Raw genomic sequence first — 7608 nt, 5'->3', positions numbered from 1 at the left:
AGGCATGACATAGGTGCATAGGATCTGCTGCTACACCTTGGCCTCCTTTCTCAGATTATCAAACTTAATGCCCCTTGGAGTCTCTTTTGAGGATCCTTGCTCCCAAAGGGCATCAGGATGGGCAACCGTACGATGCACTACATCCCAATCAAAACTCATGCAGCGGATATCCTCCTCAGCCTGGTGGATCTCCTCTTCAGACCCAAGACTCGTTCACTCGCACTAGCTTTCTGTCCAAAAAGACCCAACCCCTCTCCTCGATCCAATGCTTAGTATACTGCCTCAGATCGGAGGGTACAGCTAGTGGCTTCTCCACAATGAGGTTTCGCTTATCAAAGTGTGAAAGTCTAAGCTCAAAGTATTGGTTGGTAAACTTATATGAGTTGGTATAAGGCGTAGCTTGGTTAGCCTTCTCCTTCTCATTAACCTTCCACTCAGATAAGCCTAAGGTTGCCGGCTCAGTGGATGCCTGTGACTTTTTCCTTTTACTGAAGGTGGCCTTGGCTTTTCCTTTGCCTCTATCAGACATCTTGAAAACAGAGATTACAGGATACAGGATATTAAGCAAAGCAGAAGTATGAAAAGTAGGTATATAAACAACAGGCAGAAAATAGGAAACAGAGGGGTATTGAGATGCATTCACGAAGTGAGCCGAAGAAAGAAATTCTTGGAATGCAAGCAAAAATTAACTCATGAAAGGGGCCAAAAGAAATGCGAAAATCCTGGCCAATCAACTCATGAACTGAATTTGGTATAAGCTAAATGAGTCTCAAATCAAAAGGTATCAAATTCAATTCATAAGTTGTAAGTAAAAAAAAAACAGGATATGTTCTAGAAAATTTAGGCAGTATTCCGGCAGTAAATTGGACATTCCCGGATATAAACAAGCAGTAAAACTCAGCTCATATAAATTCAAAACAATTTAGTCAAAATCAGGAACCAATATAGCATATGAACTAAGGTGCATATTCAAATAGAGCAGCCAATTTCAATCCATCAAACCAAGTTTCATATGAATGTATTAACAACTAATCACACAAAAACCACATGTGAATTCATATGAAATAAACAAATAATCCAACATACAGTAGCAAGTAGCAATGCAAAATTAAGCCATAACCAATTAAGCAACAAGTAGCATGCTTTGCTAAACAATGAATCAAAATGATGGCCTAAAATACAGCATCCAAACAGCACAATAAACAAAAGTAATGGATTCAGGTAGTATTCTATTTGTTGAATCCAACAACTAATTACAAGTAAGCAATAGGAATTCAAACAATTACACCGAACTGAATCCAACAATGAAGGTTACATTGAAACAAGAACTCAACAGCAATAACAGTTTTAACTCACACATTGAGCACATATCACATTCAGAAATAGAGCCACTGTAACAGAGATGTAGTAGTGGTGATAGCTTAAACTCAGAAATTCATCAAAGTTATCATCATCCAGGATAACATTCAGGGAAAAATGCAATCCATTCCAAACACAGCAGAAATTAATTATAAGAAAATTAAAACACACAGCAGAAATTAAACAGACCTAAATCCACTAACCAATTCAACTCATCTAACCACCTAAATCAACTAAGCTAACCTAATCAAATAGCAACCTAATTAAAAACTAATACTAATCATGCAAATTAATGAAAAGAGAATCAGAAACAGTAATAAGAACAGTGAACTGGGACCTGTGAAAAAGTGGAACAGGAATGGGGTTGGACAGGAGAGGAAGGCGGGGTGAAGCAATGCTGGCCCAAAGGTGGCGACTTCACAGCGGCGTAGTAGCCGGCCGCGGCGGTTGAGGTAGAGCAGGGAAGCAAAGAAGATAGAGGTGAGAGAGGGGTGGTCGGCGACGGTTCGCGGTCGCCGGATTAGAGCTGTGATGTGAGGGTGATGGTGGTGAGTAGTGACTGCTTCAATGGAGGGAAGAGGGGGAATAGAAGGAGACTGAAGATTGATGGTTTAGAGGTTGTAGTAAACTCTCGTTGCAAGTATAGTTACTAAACCAAGCAATCAACCTTTCTTACAAAAGTTTTGGTTGTCACAAGTAACAAACCCTTTTAAAAATTCTTAACCGAAGTATTCAAACCTCGGGTCGTCTTCTCAAGGAACTGCAGGGAAATATGTTCTTATTATTGGCTATAAAGATTGTAAATCGGGGTTTAGAGGATGAGAAGCAAGTGATTTAAATGACAGGTAAAGTAAATGAAGAACAAGTAATTTAAATAGCAAGTAAATTAAATAAATGACTATAAATAAGCTTTTGGCAAGGTATGAGAAATTAGAGGTCCTATCCTAGCTATCCTTATCAAAGATGATGATAATTGAATCTTAATTCTGCTTTGTTAACCTTTACTAAGATAAAGGGAGGTCAAGGGATTAATTAATTGATCTTCAAATCCTATTTATTTCCTAAGAAAGGATTGAGATTATTGAAGCTCAAATTAACAAAGATAACAATTGTCAAGCATGTTTGAGTTTGATAACTCCTGAGTTACTGATTTCTTAACCATGACCAAAAGGAGAAAAATAAATCTACTTGGAATAAAGATGTCTTTAGAGTAAAAGCAACAATATCATAAATAAAAGAAATCAATACTAAAATGAAATACCTCAATTAACATTAATAAAAGAGTAATCTGTAACATGAAAGGATTCATAAAGTAGCTTGCAAAAGTAAATAAAAGGAATATTGAACCTGATCAAAAGAGATAATCCTGAAAGTGAATAAAAATCCTAAATCTAAATCCTAATCCTAAAGAGAGAGGAGAGAACCTCTCTCCAAACTAAATCTAATTCATGGAAAGTAAAAATTGGCGAGCTCCCTTATGAATGGATGCATTCCCCCACTTTATAGCCTCTAATCTGTGTGTTCTGGGCTGAAAACTGGGACAAAAGCAGCCCAAAAATCGCCCCTTACGATTTCTGTTACGTTCAGGTCGCGGGCAAGTGACGCGGAGGCGTCGTCCATGTGGCCGTGCGGGTTGAGGTTCGCAGATGCGACGTGGACGCATCATTCACACGTTCGCGTTGCCTAACTTTGAAGCAGCTATGGCAAATTATATATCAAATCGAAGCCCCGGACGTTCTCTTTCCAACGCAACTGAAACCGCGTCGTTTGGACCTTTGTAGCTAAAGTTATAGCCGTTTGAGTGCGAAGTGGTCAGGCTGCACAGCTTAGCAGTTTCTCCAACTTCTTGTATTCCTTCCACTTTTGCATGCTTCCTTTCCATCTTCTGAGCCATTCCTGCCTTGTAATTTCTGAAAACACTTAACACACATATCAAGGCATCTAATGGTAATAAGAGAGGATTAATAATAAGCAAATATAAGATCAAAGAAGCATGTTTTCAATCATAGCACAAAACCAGGAAGGAAAATGTAAAACATGCAAATAGTATGAATAAGTGGGTAAAGAGTTGATAAAATCCACTCAATTGAGCACAAGATAAACCATAAAATAGTGGTATATCAGAGACGTCACGGGTGAAAGGGATAGGGTTACGCAAATGAGAAGGGTTCTCCGCGTGAGGGATAGTGAAATTTATATCCACGCATTTTAGCGTGGAAGAGAGAAATAGGCATCGACGCGTACGCGTCAGCGATGCGACTGCGTGAAGTGAGAGAAATGAGGATGATGCGTATGCATGAATCACGCGTATGCGTGGATGAAAATTATGCGAAATACATAGTTTCAGCATACTTGGCACACAACTCTCTATTCATAAGTACTGGGGCAGCATTAAGGTACGACGCGTGCGCGTCGGTCACGCCCACACGTGGATGGCCAAAAATGAAAATGACGCGTAAGCGTCAGTGACGTGCACGCGTGGTTTGCAATGTGCGTCTAGCACCCCACCAATGTGATTCCAACAACTCTCTGTAATTTTGGACTAGAGAGCAACATTCAATACGACGCGTGCGCGTCGACCATGCGCACGCGTTGGTTTTTTTTTTTTTTGAACAAACAAGATATCAAATTAATGCCAAACATGATTCAACCAGTGAAACCACCATTTAAACTAAATAAACATAACTAAAAATAAATATTTGACTTATTACCAATGTAAATAAAAGAGAAAATAGGAAGAATTTACCATGGTGGGGTGTTTCCCACTAGCACTTTTAGTTAAAGTCCTTAAGTTGGACATTTGGTGAGCTCCTTGTCATGGTGGCTTGTGCTTGAACTCATCTTGAAACTTTCACCAACGCTTGGACTTCCAATAAGCTTCAACATTCCCAAGTGAATTTGCCAAGCCTTAATGAAGTTCTTCACAAGCTTTGAGCTCCCAAAGTTGATCCTCTTGTATGTCCGGATCCGAAATCTTGTTTCTACACCCTTCTTTAAGTGGATCATCATTACTCCAACCGGGTGGCAAGCAATCCGAATTCTCATTGAGGCATCCCAAAAATTTCCTAGACCCAATCAATTGAGAACGACACCAACCATTGTACTTAGACCTTGAACATCCAACCATAACGAACCTAGGATTGTGTTGCCAACCACTAACCATCTCCCTTTTACTCTTAAAACCACAGATAGCTCTAAGTTGGACATCTGTCTCAAGCAAACCATATTCAAGTGGGAAAGTAGAGTTTAAGGATAAGAATTTTACCCACTTGAATGTTGTGTTGGATGGTAATGGCTTGGGGAGAGGTATCTCCAATGGTGGCCTTGCCAATGTATGCTTCACTCTATTGGGCTCCTCTTTGATGATCTCTACCTCTTGACAAGCTTCTACAACATTAACCTCTTCTTTAAGTCCAATGGGAGAGGATTCGATTGTCGATAAAAACTCATCAATTATCGAATCTATCTCATGATCAACCTCCTTTAAGTCTTTAACCATGACATGCCTTGGAGGTTGTACACCCTCCTCAACATCAAATTCAAACGTCTTGGAAGGAGGCTCTATGACTTGAGATTCCCATGGAGGTCCCGCATCTCCTAAGTCTTCAACCACTTCCTCTTCTTCGATAATTTCGGGTTTCTCCAATTGCTCTAGTACAAAATATAACTCCTCCTTGATAACTTCCACCTCTTGCAACTTTCTTCAATTCCCCCTAATTCTTCAACTTCTCCTTCATCTTCAAGTGTCTCTCCTACCTCCACTTTTTGGGCCTCCTCTTGCTTCTCTTGAAGTATGGATGCGTGGACCCGATCCATTAAGTCCCTAAGACGATCCCTTCTCTCTTGTTCCATGTCAATAGCATAATTGAGATCATGTTACTCTTGGATTGATGCATATGGGTAAAATGTAAGTGCACTAGAGCTTGAGGGTTGAGTATTGGGGGTAGAGGATGGATCCACACGGGATATAAGAGCTTGGAGAGTGGAGGTGAGACCGGTGAGAGTAGAGGTAAGTGCGGTTTGAAACTCTCTTTTCCCTTGGTGAATAACACTAAAGGTATCATCTATGGGAGCTTGGGGTAGATAGGAGGGTTCATTTGTTGGGAGAAAGGTCTTATAATGGGAAGGTGGTTATTCTTGATAAGGATATGTAGATGGTGTATATTGATGTGGTGGTTCTTGAGAGTAATTGTGTTGGAATGTAGGTGGTTCTATGTATTGTTCATATGGTTCGTATGGTGGTTGGTGTGGTGGATAAGGGTTAGGGTCATATGGAGGTGAATGGTGGAAAGGGGCTTGTGGGTATGGTGTTTCAAAGCTATGTTGAGGAGGGGGTTCATAGGCATATGGTGGGGCTTGTTGGTAACTACAAGGGGGTCCACCATAGCTATTGGATTGATATGCATCCTGGAATAGCTCTTGCTCATAGCATGTTGGTAGAGGTTGTTGCCAAGAGGGTTGATCAAATCCTTGTGGCTCCTACCATCTTTGATTGTCCCATCCTTGATGCAAGCCTTCACTATAATCTCCACTTTCTACAACATAATTTGAACCAAACTCATAGTAAAAGGGGTAAGAATTCATAGTAACAAGAGAAAATAAAAACAAAAACTAATAAGAAATAATGAAAATAAACTCCTAAAACTAGAAACAACTAACAAAGAAACAAAAGGGCAAACATATTCACAATATTCACAACAACCTATAATAAGGCACACATTTGCAATTCCCCGGCAACGGTGGTGCCCGGAATTGTGATCATACTTTTCACAACTCCGGTACAACTAACCAGCAAGTGCACTGGGTCGTCCAAGTAATAAAACCTTACGCGAGTAAGGGGTCGATCCCACGGAGATTGCTGGCTTGAAGCAAGCTATGGTCATCCTATAAATCTTAGTCAGGCGGATTCAAATGGTTATGAGGTTTTGATAATTAAAAGATAAATAAAACATAAAATAAAATAAGATACTTATGTAGTTCATTGGTGGGATTTTCAGATAAGCGTTTGGAGATGCTTTGTTGCTTCTGAACCTCTGCTTTTCTATTGTCTTCATCCAATCATGCATGCTCCCTTCCATGGCAAGTTGTATGATCCTCTTAGTGAAAATGGTCTAAGTACGATTTCTGCAGGGCTAATCAACTGTCGGATTTCTCGTCTCGGATGAAAAATACCAGGTACAGCTACCGCACAGCTAATCATCTGTCGGTTCTTACTTGTGTCAGAATAGGATCTCTCTATCCTTTTGCACACTGTCACTGTGCTCAACATTCGCGATTTTGAAGCTCGTCACAGTCATCCCGTCCCAGATCCTACTCGGAATACCACAGACAAGGTTTAGACTTTCCGGATCTCAAGAATGCTGCCAATTGGTTTTAGCCTCTACCACGAAGGTTCTAATCTCACATACTCGGTCCGTGGATCAGAGACCCAAGAGATTATACTCCAGCTGTCGTCCAATGACTACGTTGAACATCATGTAGACCGCTTGTGGTTGTTAGGCACGCGGATCTTGGCTAAGCGAGTAACGAAGATAGTGGGTGATTGTCACAGGTCACCCCTTCATTTTGACTTAACTGAATTAAGTACGAAAGTATATCTTAGAGAAGAAGTAAGCGTGAATTGAAAGGGAAATAATAGTATTTGCATTAATTCATGAAGAACAGCAGAGCTCCGCACCTTAATCTATGAGGTGTAGAAACTCCACCGTTGGAAAATACATAAGAGAAAAAGGTCTAGGCATGGTCGAATGGCCAGCCTCCAAAGTCCAAAGATCGATGCGAATACAATAGTAAAAAGTGCTATTTATACTAAACTAGTTACTAAGGATTACAGAAAATAAGTAACTAAGGGCAGATAATGCAAAAATCCACTTCTGGGGCCCACTTGGTGTGTGCTTGGGTTGAACATTGATCTTTACATGTGCATAGGCCTTTTCTAGAGTTAAACGCCAGCATGGATGCCAAATTAGGCGTTTAACTCCAGTTCTGGTGCTAGTTTTGGCGTTTTATGCCAGAAAAGGGTCTTTGGCTGGCGTTTAAATGCTAGTTTGGGCCATCAAATCTCGGGAAAAGTATGGACTATTATACATTGATGGAAAGCTCAAGATATCTAATTTCCATCGCAATTTAGAGCGCACCAATTGGGCTCTTGTAGCTCCAGAAAATCTACTTCGAGTGCAGGAGGGTCAGAATCCAACAGCATCTGCAGTCCTTTCTCAGCCTCTGAATCAGACTTTTGCTCAGGTCCCT

This window comes from Arachis ipaensis, chromosome B2 (genome assembly GCF_059453495.1).
Source record: "Arachis ipaensis isolate K30076 ecotype BB chromosome B2, ASM5945349v1, whole genome shotgun sequence".
NCBI lineage: Eukaryota > Viridiplantae > Streptophyta > Magnoliopsida > Fabales > Fabaceae > Arachis > Arachis ipaensis.
This window is presented reverse-complemented; position numbering follows the sequence as displayed.